We start from the raw sequence: 12571 nt of genomic DNA on the forward strand, positions 1-12571 counted from the left end.
TTCCAGGATTTGCAACTAAATTGAATCTACGAACTCAACCCCCACTTTGCAGAAAGATAGGGCTGGGGGTTTCACATTTTCAACAGAGTCAAAATTCCCTCAAGTTAAAAAAAGACACAAGGAAGGATGTGTTAAATGAACGGATGTCATTGGAAATACAATCACTTTAACTTCAGCTCCTCTTTCATTCACATCACACAGATACTATCAAAAATAATAGGCAATGTTATTCTTTAAGAAAACAAACATATAAAATCTAAGATACACATAATCAAACAAGAGCAATAAAATAGATGAAAAAATATTGAGAAAAATATTTGGTCCCTGAAAATATTAAATCAGGAAATTCATACAATGAGGACATTAAATTTGGGATGGCGTTCAAACCTAAAAACCACTGGTCACTAGAACTCGAAGATCCATAGCTCCTAGAAGAAAATAATAGGAATATTTACCTGAAAAATGTTTTTGAAATCAATGGACATCAGACACTTCGATGGTTTTATACCATTAAACTATAGTTCTTCCCTGTGGTTTTATACCATTACATCTTAATACTGCAGTTTTGTGTTCTAAAATGTCACTTAAAAATATTATTAGGTGTGAAATTAAGGCTAAAAATATCCAACCCTGTTAATGAAAAGCGAAGAGTTTCTCAAAAGATAATATAATGGATATATGAGAAAATAGGAGATTTTGAGTACATGTCACCGAGCTGATGAATCAAGAAAACCACTATGATGCATGCTTTGCCATCTTTAACATATGTCTCTACATAACACCATTCAGGGATGTCCAAACTACCAACCATCGTAGAGATGTTGCAAAGAGGGTTTCTCACAGCGGCAGCTGCAAATATGTCACGAGCCTAGCTAAAAAAACATCAGAAATGACTATTATGATGGACATAATTTTCTTGGAAATGTCCATAAAGTTATTTTTCAAAACAGAAGATGCAAAAGAACTAATTCATGTTGAAGAACTACACCCTGCTATTGTTATTAGCTATCATTTTTAGCACAGTTGCTAAGTGTATAGTATCATATACTCTACGATGCCCTGGCCAGCATAGTTTGATGTGTTATCAGAGCCATAATTGCATATTTAAATCAAAGAAGCAACACAGTAGTTGTTACAGAGAGTTGGAAAACAACCTTGCTATTAACTATAGATTTTAGGAAAGTTGTTGCATAAATTTTCATATTTTTTCAGAAGAGTGGAGACCTAGAAGTTCACATCATGGTGAGTCTTAATTTTTAGTTCATATCAATACCTCTGGCATGATATTGGGTCATACTAAGTATCATTCGAGAAATCAGGAATGCTTTTGATAGATCCTAATGGGGTTCGAGTCATACATGATGTGATTTTTAAGAAATTCAATTTCAATTCTTGATTGAGGATTGATGACAGAGATGGATAGAAAGAGAGATAATGGCGACAAGGGTGCCGCCAAGGTAAGAGAGAAATGGTAGATTAGGCATTGTTGAGGGAGGAGACGAGAGAAGTGACCCAAAATACCACAACTACTTTGGTGTTTCTTCTTGGTTGTCCTTCATAAGGAAGGCTGTCCTATTTAAAGGGAGATAGAGTTTAAAATACCCAAAATACCCCAGTAAAGAAATCAAGGATTAACCATAAATGATTCGTCCCATACATGAGAGTAGGGAAGGACAAGGTCAGATTGACCAAAATTTAGTCAAACTAGACTGAAAAAGATTGTCAGTCAGCCTTTTCAGGGTTAGTCGTGGGGTTTGTTCTTGGCTCCAGTTTGCCAAACACAACATCCTCTCCCTCTCCCCGTCTCTCAATCTCTCCCTCGCTCTCCACCTCAACCTCTCTCCCTTTCCACTCGCTGTCTTTCCCTCTTGTTCTCTCCCCTCCTCCCTCTCTCTCTCTCTCTCTCTCATCCTCTCTCTCGCTCTTCCTCTCTCCCTCGTGTTTTATCTCCCTGTCTCTCTGTTGTTCTCTCTCTCCCACTCTACATCTTTCCCTCTCGTTCTCCCTCCTATCTCTCTCTTTCCCTCTCACCTGCTCTTCCCCTTGAAAGAATTATTTTCCCACTAAAGAATATGAAGATAAGCCAAAAATAGCGGTGAATTATCCAATTTTATGCCCTTATCGTTGTTGATTTCAGTTTATGCAATAAAGTTCATAAAACCATAACTTAAGATGTATAATGATAAGTGTCGGGATCGTCCAAGGGAAGCTAGTAAGGTTGATGGAGGACCATCCAGTAGAGCAAGTTTAGACTCATCATCAGCCACGTCGCGGAGCCCAAGTCGACGTGAAGAACCCAAGTTTTGGCTATCCGGTTTGACGACTTTTGAGTTTTTGCGTTATTGTATTTTCGCGTCATTTTCATCATTTTTGTTTTTTAAGAACCACCAGAGCTTTCGCGTTGCTTTGGGTTTTATCCCTCTCTCCCCGTGTTCACTATGGAGGCCCTCCCATCGTCTCGGGCCTCCTCTGACGTTGTGTGTGTTTTTATGTTATTTTTACCTTGTTTCGATCCTTAGGGGAGAGGCCTTGTTGGACCCCTCCCCTAAGGTGGCCCATTAGGGCACCCATATCCTCCCCTCCTATATAAGGAGAAGGAGGGGAGAATGATATAGTTATCGACTTGTTTGAGAAAAGAAATCAAAGGAATACTATGTTTTGTTACCAGTATCTTCCACCGCCTATCCTTCCCATGGGAGGATCATTGTTCCCCTTGTTTTTAGGGTTAACACAATTGTGGGAGGGCGCTGATGGAGCCTCCCCTTTTTTCCCAGCCCGACACTATCGCTTTCACCATCGAGCCCTCGTGGTTCCCACCGATCTGCCCACCAAGAAACTCGACGCCCACAAGTCAAGGTTGATGATGTGCGGACTTACACCATGGGATACCCGAGTGAAGCCATCGCCCCATATCTCTCCGGTTCTGACGGCATCTCCCACGACGGGTGCGCTACTTCCTTGGGCTGCTCGTGACCCCCGTGTCTTCCTCCGGCATTGCGATTACCCCGTGAGCCCCGACGACTACTTTGGTTGCACCACTATATTCACCCTCCTGCATGGGGCGCGTTTGACTGGCTATTGCTCACTCAGTCGTTGACCTTGCATTCTCTTCAACATCGCCGCCCTACGTTTCATGACAACAATGACACCCCAACAATCATCGCCCATGGATCTTCGACTGGTTCCTTGTTCAGCCCCTCACTCGGACGTCGCCAACCTCCACTTGGTCGTGCTGCCTCGCTCAGTTCCTATCATGACCACCATGATCGATCCACGGCACAGCATCCTTGTGCGTGGTTGCACCGGTTGGCTGTCAACCATGGGCTACCAGCACAACTTGTGACCGGACTGCGATCATGCAATCCCCACCGTGAGCTCGCATACTTCCTGCGCCAATCCTCCATCTCCTGTAACATCTTCGCCCTAACGATCCAGCCCGCATGCTGCCATAGTGTCATTATTGTCCTCTCGCCAGCCCCTACGTGCTATCTTTGCTTGTCAGTTACCTCGGGTGTCAATCTCATCCAACACTTCCAAAGTCAACCTCCACGATGGTTGTGACCAGTTCCAGCCGTCTGACCCTAACAGGTCCGTATTCCTTACCCTCCTTATAGTATAATTACATCTTCCACTGTCGTCCTCATCTGCTCCATTGCCTTGAAAGTTTCATACGTATAATTGCTTTAACCACCGTACAGGTGTTAGGGATATCCCTTTATCGGTGTCAGATCAGCGTCGCTCATAGAGACAGGCGTGGACACGCACGAACGGTGATCGTCCCCCACTCCGTCGGCCTTCGCGCCAACCACACGGTCATTAGGAGCTCATCCATCACTCAAATCCTTGTATCTAATATCTGTCCTAATGCCCCAGATCTGTTGGTTTCCATTGTACTTCTCGTTGGATTTAAAACTTTCACATCAGTTAATTCTGTTGCATCCGCATTCATGTTCGTCCCCTGTGGTGTGACACGAGCCGCTCGATCTCGGCCCGTCGCGTTATATCAAAGATAATTCAATTAGTGATATACTTCAATGATCTGATCCTAATTAGGGTTAATTTAATCTTCAATGAAGATCGAATTACCCCAATTATATGAAGAATTTAGAAAGGAGGGTAGAGGGGTAGGAAGAATAGAAGAATGAAGGATCTCTAAATTGACTCTTTGATCCAATAAAAAAGATCAAAGGCATCAAGTAGAGGGGTTAAGAATAAAATTTAATGTTAATTTGTTTTTGGTTAAAAGTGATATCCAAACTAACTCACTACTTTTTTATAAACTTAATCTATTCTTAGATAAAAATTAATCTCTTTTTCTTTTGTTGTTTTCTTGTTCTTAGTGTGCAAATGGAATAGTTAACTCGATTCACTAACCACTCCTGTTAATCCTAGTAAGGGCTTTTAGATGCCGCTCAAGCCAAGCGATTTAGAGTTTCAGACTAAGATCAACAAGAACAATCAAAATTTTTACTAACAAATAATCCCAAATACACTAAAATCCAATTTTGAATACATTGAAGTAAAAACTACCAAATGCAGTTGATCCAGGCTAGTTTTCCTCACTGTCTTGCAGCTCTGAAAGAGCCCCCCTCCCCAGAATGACCTCCCCAACTCAAATTTCTGTTTTTATCATTAGGTTAAATGGTAAAAATTACCATTTTCACCCCCAATAATTAATTAATTTTTATACGTCAACGAAGGCTTGATCTGAATGATCCAGCCATATGGATAGAAAGAGGAGGCTAAGACAAGCAAACCCATAAATTTTGAGCTCAATCTGACTTCAGGATTAAGAGTAATTAATAAATGAATATTGACCAATCCTAGCCATTGGATCCATATTTCATTTATTTAATTAAAATTCTGAAAAACCTGCAATGCATGTCAATTTCTGATTGGCTAGCAAAATTCATACACATTTTGGTGGGTTTTCTCTTGGCTTGCCACGTACTCCTGGGCTCTAAATAGGAAAATAAAATAAATCAATTAAAATACATATCGATGTACACTTACCTATGCATTTTTACCGGGTCACTTAGCTGTTTCCATGTCACATCCTGTGTGTGCATATCTGTGCACAGCATGGTTGGTGCACTTACTTCCCTCAAGAGACGCTGGTGCCCACCGCATTAAAGCCTTCTGATTCCCTTGTGACAACTGAGATTTTTCCACGTGGCGCTGCTAACTCAGTTCCTTGACTTTTTTCACAAAAGTCCCTTCCTTTTATCACGCGCGCAAACTGCTGCTGTCCAAAAGTAATTGGACATATGCCCCTCCACTTCTCTCTCCTCCATATTTCCCTAAAAATTTGAAAAATCCATATTAATTCAATCAGACGTTACAATTATTTTTATTGGATATTTATGCAAAGAGCTTTTTTGAGGGTATATTTGCAACCAAAACTTAAAGGAAAATCCCTCCAACTTTAGAAATTTCTTTAAACTCCTATTTTCCTTATAACTATATCCTTTTTCTATTAACAAATTTAATTAAGCCTTGAATAAATTTACAAAAAATTAATACATGCTAGAAAAATCTAGAAAATTCAGTAACTCATCCCCATATTAAGTAACATTAAATTTAATTTTTTAAACTTTCCATTTCCATTGGAATAGAGTTATTTCATAAATTAACAGAAAATTAGAGTAAAATCAGAATTCACTTGGAATAGTGATTAACATGTAAACATATGATAAAAAGCCTATTTTAAACTCTTTAAATGGATAAGATTGGTATAATTACTTTAATTAAACAATGAATTTAGGGTGTTATCAAAGAGATGAGAGGAGAAGGAAGAAGAGAGAAGAGAAAAGATGTACGATCAAGATCGTTGTTTATCCCATATTTTGGTAACTACATTGGTTGGTATTTATTGTCTAAAGTGATAGTTGTAAATAAAAAGACAATCCGTTATAATCGTAGTCATTATAACAAATTATTGATAACACCTTAAATTGTGTGCTTAATTCAAGTAATTAGCACATTTTTATCCACTTAAAGATAGTAAAATATGGTTTTATCATATATTGACATGTTAATGATTATTTCAAGTGAATTCTGATTTTTTATAATTTTTGTATTAATTTATGAATTTTATGAAATTTATGTAGGCTTGGAATAAATCTATTGAGATGGAAATTGAAGTTTTAAAAATTAAATTTAATGTTACTTAATGTGGGGTTGAATTTATGAATTTTCTAGATTTTTATAGAATTTTATTGTTTTTTTTGGTAATTTATTTGAAGAATAAATGAATTTTAAATATAAAAGGATATAACTATTAACAAAATAGCATTTTAAATTAATTTCTGAAGGCAGAGGGACTCTTTTGAAATTTTGTTTGCAAATATGCCCTTAAAACAGTTCTTGGTCGCGCATTTCAGGCATAAAGATTCTGTTAAAAAAAGTTGAGGGTTTTATCAAAATAATCGGGATTTTTCTATGTTTTTAGGAAATATTGAGGAGAGAGAAAACGGAGGGGCATATGCATAAATACTTTCGGGTGGCGTCAATTTGCGCATGAATTAAAGTAGGGAGTTTTGCGTAAAATGTCAAAAACTAGATTCCGCGATGCTACCTGGCATGATCTCGGCCATCGGATGAGAATCCGACGACTTAAATGCGAAGGCATAAATATCTCTCGTGGGTGGTAAGTGCACTACCTGTCATGTGCATACAAAGCATTTGTACAGGAGGTGACATGGCACCTTCTCATTGTGCGACGCTAGTAACAACACGCAGGTAAGTGCGATTAAAATGGATTGTGTGTTTTTTAGTTTTTTTTATTTCCAGCAGGGTACGTGGCGCGCCGAGGACGAACCCACCAAATGAACTTGAAAATTAGCCAGCCAAGCAGCAGTCGACACGAGATTACGTGTATTGAAAATTTAAATTAAATAAATGTAAATTGATGATACTGCTCAGATTGGTCAATTTTCATTTATGAATATCTTTTGATCCTGAAGTTGGATTGAGCTCAATTTTTTATGAATTTACTCGTCTTGACTTCCTCTTTCTATCTGTATTATCGGATCATCAAGATCCAGCCCACATCAATGTTAAAAATAATTATTTATTGGGGGTAAAATGGTCATTTTAACAATTTAACCTAAGTATAAAGCAGAAATTCGAGTTGAGGAGATCATTCTGGAAGGGGCTCTTTCATAGCTGCAAGACAGAATGGAGAACCAGCCTGAATCAACAGTATTTGGTACTTTTTCCTTCACTGTATTAGAATTTTACTGTAATTTGGATTAAGTGTTAGTGAAATTTTCTATTGTTCTTCTTGATCTTGGTATGAATTTCTAAATCGCTTGGCTTGAGCAGAATGTACAAGTCCTTACTAGGATTAAGCGAAGTGAGCACTGAATTGATTTAACTATTCCAATTGCAAATTAAGAACAAATAAATTGAGAACAAATAATTTCTAGGAAGATTAGATTGTCTTTATGAGATGGTAGTTAGTAAATTTGAATACCCAATTCCCTTAAAAACAAACTAAAACCAAATCTCCTTCTGAACTCCTCTAGTTGACTTCTTTGATCCTTTCAATTGGACCAAAGAAGTCAATCTAGAGCTCCTTGTTCTATTCTTCCCATCTCCTCTACCCTCCTCTCTGAATTCTTCATCGAATTAAGGTGATTTGATCTTCATTGAAGATTAAATTAACTCTAATTAGGGACAAATTATTCAAGTAGATCACTAATGAAATTCCTTGCTAGCTTCCCTTGGACAATACCTATACTTATCACTATACATCTTAAGTTATGGTTTTATAAATTTTATTGTTTAAGCTAAAATATTTTAATTGGATAATTCACCCCCTAATGACTGCTAAAATTATAACTGCTACACCAAAATGAATTGTAACCGTTAGATCATGTCTACGTGTATTCCTTTCTATGTATATTCCTTGCTATATTTAATCATAAGTATGTTTAATCCTAATTCACTGTTTCGTCCTATATTTAATTTTATAAAGATTATAAGGGGTTCTTGCCTGAATTTTACTAGCTACTCTTTCTTTATATTCCTATTGGTCCACATCTTCTGGTGAGGTGCTGAATCCTCTTCACCTCTTTCCCTGTCTCCCTCTTACCCTCTCTCCCTCTCTTCCTCTTTCACACACTCTCTCTCCCTCTCTCCTGATCACTCACTCTCCCACTCTTTCTCTTTCTCTCTTTCTCTCTCTCCCTCTCTCTTGCTCACTCTCTCTCCCACCCTTTCTCTTTCTCTCTCTCTCCCACTCTTTCTCTTTCCCTCTCTCTCTCTCACCCTTTCTCTTTCCCCTGCTCTCTCTCTACCTCTCTCCTGCTAGCTCTCTCTCCAGCTCTTCCTCTTTCATCCCCTCTCTCTCTTTCTATCCCGCTCTTACTCTATCCATCTCGTTATCTCACTATCTCTCTCACCCACTCTCCATCTCATTTCCTCCCTTTCTCCATGTCATTCTCTCTCACTTGCACCCTCATTCCTTCTCATTCTGTCCCTCTCTCTAATCCTGTCTCCCTCTCCCTCACTCTCTCTCCCTTTCTTCCTTTCTCCCTTTCTCCCTTTCTCCCTCTCTCCCTCTCTCTTGCCCTCTCCTTCTCTCCCTCTCTCTCTATCTCTCTCTTCCCTTCTCTCTTTCCCACTCTCCCTCTCCCTTCCGCCATCCTCCCTTTCTCCCTCTCTCCTGCCCTCTCCTTCTCCCTCCCTCTCTATCACCCTCTCTCCCTTTCTCCCTCTCTCTTCCTTCTTTCCCTCTCTTCCCCTCTCTCCCTCTCTCCCTCTCCTTCTCACCATTTGCCTCTCTCCGTCTCTCCCTTGTTGAGACAATCTCCTTCTATGGTAGCAAGAGATAGACCGAGAAGGACGATGAGTCTCTTAGAGACGATGGAGTAAAGAAGAATGTAGAGATTAAAAATGAAAGAGTAGAAGAAAAAATATTCAACTCCAGTGAATTTTTTGAAATACATCTCTGCCTTATTTGTAGGCAACGGACAAGCCATTAACAGGTGTTAGTTAACCCTGGTTGGCTTGACCGTGCGTCGGAACCGTTCATGTCTTGGAAGCTGATGAGATCTCTCGTAGAGTTGGTGCAGGTCGATCCGGTTTCTTTCCATTATCATGACAGCTCACAGATGGTGGTGGTAGGAGATGACATGTCGTTTGTGAGTTATCATTAGTGTTGACTTTAACATGCCCCTGCAAGCTCATCGTGGGAACTAGATGAAGCTTGGAGCGAGTGCCTTGGAAAGGTTGCTTGGAGAGATTTTTCGTTAGAATTTCTTTATCCTATTTTTTCTTGATGTAAACATAACTTTGAAGTTGCTTTGCTGCCACGCATTCTCGAATGAAGTGAAAAATAATTCCCATGTGTTTCATAAGAGCATGAAAGACAGGATTGTGTGCGAGATAAGTTATGCCAAGGTTGTCACACCAAAGTGTCGGTGGGATGGCTGTGGGAAGTTGTACTTCATGCGTGAGAGATTGTATCCAGATGACCTCAGATGTGGTGTTTGCCATGGACTTGCATTCTGCTTCGGTGCTCGATGGTGAGATTGTTGTTTGTTTCTTCAAATTCCAAGAGATGAGATTGACCTCAAGGTAGATGAGGTATCCACTGGTGGAACGCCTTCTAGTGCAATGGCTGCGGTTGATGCATGTATTGGCAGGTTTTGTTGACGACAAAACATATGTCGGGACGGGTCAGTATAAGATACTACAGTGATCCAACAATTTGATGATAGAGTGTAGCATCGCAAATTTCGGTGGACAACATAGAAGGAGAGAGAGATGCAGGCGTGGAAGTTGGTTTGCAATCAAGCATGTGGGCACAACGAAGGATGGTATAGAGATAATGGGATTATGAGAGAACTAAGCCTTGAGAATGAGGGAGAAGTTGAATACCTAAGAAATGTCGTGTGGGTCTGAGATCACGAATAGTGAAAGCCTGAAGTAGGGAGTGAATGAGAGTGTCGACCCCCTTGGGATTCGAGCCGATGACCAGAAAGTCATCGACATAAATGAGGAGATAGAGGCGAGAGGTGGGAGTAATTTTAAAAAAGAGAGAGAGGAATGTGTCTGAGAACCAGTGAAGCCGAGGCGCAAGAGGTACGTGGAGAGTTTAAGAAATCATGCCCACGAAGCTTGCTTCAACCCATACGATGATTTTCAATGTAGGCAAACGTGAGAGGGGAAATTAGGGTGAGAGAAACCTGGGGATTGGTGCATGTAGACGGTGTAGTGAATGTCCTCGTGAAGAAACAGATTGGAGACATCAAGCTGTTGGATGTGTCAACCGGAGGAAACTGCATGAGCAAGAAGAAGATACATAGAGGTGACATGGCTAAAAGTGTGTCAGTAGCCAACACCAAGAGTTTGACGATAGCCTTGAGTGATGAGGCGAGCTTTATAGCGTTACGTTGAGCCATCCGGATTTAGCTTGAGCCAGTAGATCCATTTGCAACCTAGCATGCGATAAGAGGGATGATAGGGAACGAGCTCCCAGGTGTTGTTGTGAAGAAGAGCCCAATATTCATCGAGCGTGGCTTGGCGCCATGTTGGGTGTTGAACAGCAATGGCATAAGATGGGTGTTTGGCAGGTATCGGAGAGGCAATGAAGCAATGGCGCACGCAACCACGCACCATTGCCGGACGTGACACCACTATCGCAAGAGATGTCCCGTGTCATGACACGTCCCAACATCAATTTCAAACCCGAGATCAAAAAGTCATTTAAATTACATTTGAATTTTACAGGTATTTAAACTTTTCTCTTTCCTCCAAGGCCTATACATAGGCCAATGTTGTACTGAACTCCTTTGTGATTTTTCTTTGGAATTTAAGTTTCTTCATCTAAAAGAAATTGCCCTAGTCTTGTCCCCACCGCCATCACAGCTTAGCGCCGTTACCACCATTGAGAGGAGACCACCCTACTCACAGCCATCGTTAGAGCGGCTGCAGCCCACGACTGCTGCCCTCGTGACCACCGCTTGCCGCCGCCACCCAAGCAGCCCGCTCGCAGCAACCGCCCGTGCATACCTGCAACCGCGGCCATAGCCCATGTTGTCAATGCTCGCGCGGCCCCGCACACGTGCTGCCCGCATGGCCCCGCACACGTGCCGCCCGCGTGGCCACTGTGAGCAGCCGTCACCCACACGATTGACCCCGTAGCCGCCATCCATGCAACCACTACACAGATCTACATCTGGCATGTTGAAGCGCACGTCATATGCCCTCGCCACTAAGCAACTCCACAACTTCCTACATCACCCACTTGCGCTATGCCAGCGCTTAAGATCCTCCCTTCCCTCTTTGGTGATCTGCATTATGTTATCGAGTATTTTCTTGCGCATTTTTCCACCGCCATCAGATTTAGTAGAATAGGTTAGTCAAATAGTTTTGAATCTTCTCTTAATTGACTATTTGAGATATTGGATTTGGAGCTTTGTTTTCACCATGGTGGTTGTATGACAGTCCTCTCGCCCTCCACAGAGGAAAGGGGCTGCACCACCAACATTTTCGCCAGATTTAAATGTTCGAAGTCGATTGTGTTGATTTGTTGTCTGTTTTATGCATCCCTAGTTGATTTAGCCTATCCTACACGTGTGAGTCCTAGTCATCCTGCATCAAGAAGGTGTGGAGGTGAGGGGGGGAGGTGGGAGGCAATTGCGGTGATGAGCTCGGGGGTGATGCCGACGGGTGAGAGAGGGGGTGATCGGGCATCCGCGGGCGAGAGGGGGATGTATGATGAATGTGAAGTCGAAGAGGTAGTATTGGTAGATGGTAAGGGGGTGGGTAGAGGCCGCGGTGTGAGAATACCTGTAGAGGTTAGCGAAGAATTCGAGGGTGGGGCGATCAAAGACCGAGAAAAGGGTGTGTTCATAAAAAAAAACATCGCGAGAAACAAAAATTTTACCAGAGACAAGAGACATGCATCGGTAACCTCGGCGGTGGGGACTGTATCCGAGGAACACACACCAATAAGAATGAAGATATAACTTATTTGTAGCATAAGCTCATAAGTTTGGAAAACAAAGACAACCAAAAATTTAGATGAAAGTAGGTAAGGTTTACCTTGATGAAGACGTTCGAAGGGAGATTGATGAGCGAGAATTGGAGATGGCATATGATTGATCAGATAAGAGGCGGTAGCTGCAGCTTCATCCTAGCGTTTCTGAGGGAGAGAAGCTTGACTAAGCAGTGCAAGCACAATTTCGATGATATGACGATGCTTGCGCTCGGTCGTCCCGTTCTACTGAGGAGTATATGGGCAAGACACCGGATGGAGAATGCCGCATTTTTGGAAGTGGGCATGTAGAGCTTGGAATTTGCCTCCCCAGTCAGATTGGAAGGCCTTGAGCATGGTGGAAAACTGGTGTTCGACCATAGATTGAAAACGAAGGAATGTAGATAGAACATCACTTTTGGATTTTAAGGGGAAAAACCAAGTAAAGCGACTGTAATCGTCAACAAAAATAATGTAGTATGCAAAATTAAGATGAGAACGAATTGGGGAAGGCCCCCATAAATCAGAATGAACTATATTGAGAGGTTTAGTTGAGCGGGAAGATGAAGTGAAAGGGAGTTG

The sequence above is a fragment of the Wolffia australiana genome, chromosome 16 (genome assembly GCF_029677425.1).
Source record: "Wolffia australiana isolate 7733 chromosome 16, ASM2967742v1".
Classification (NCBI taxonomy): domain Eukaryota; kingdom Viridiplantae; phylum Streptophyta; class Magnoliopsida; order Alismatales; family Araceae; genus Wolffia; species Wolffia australiana.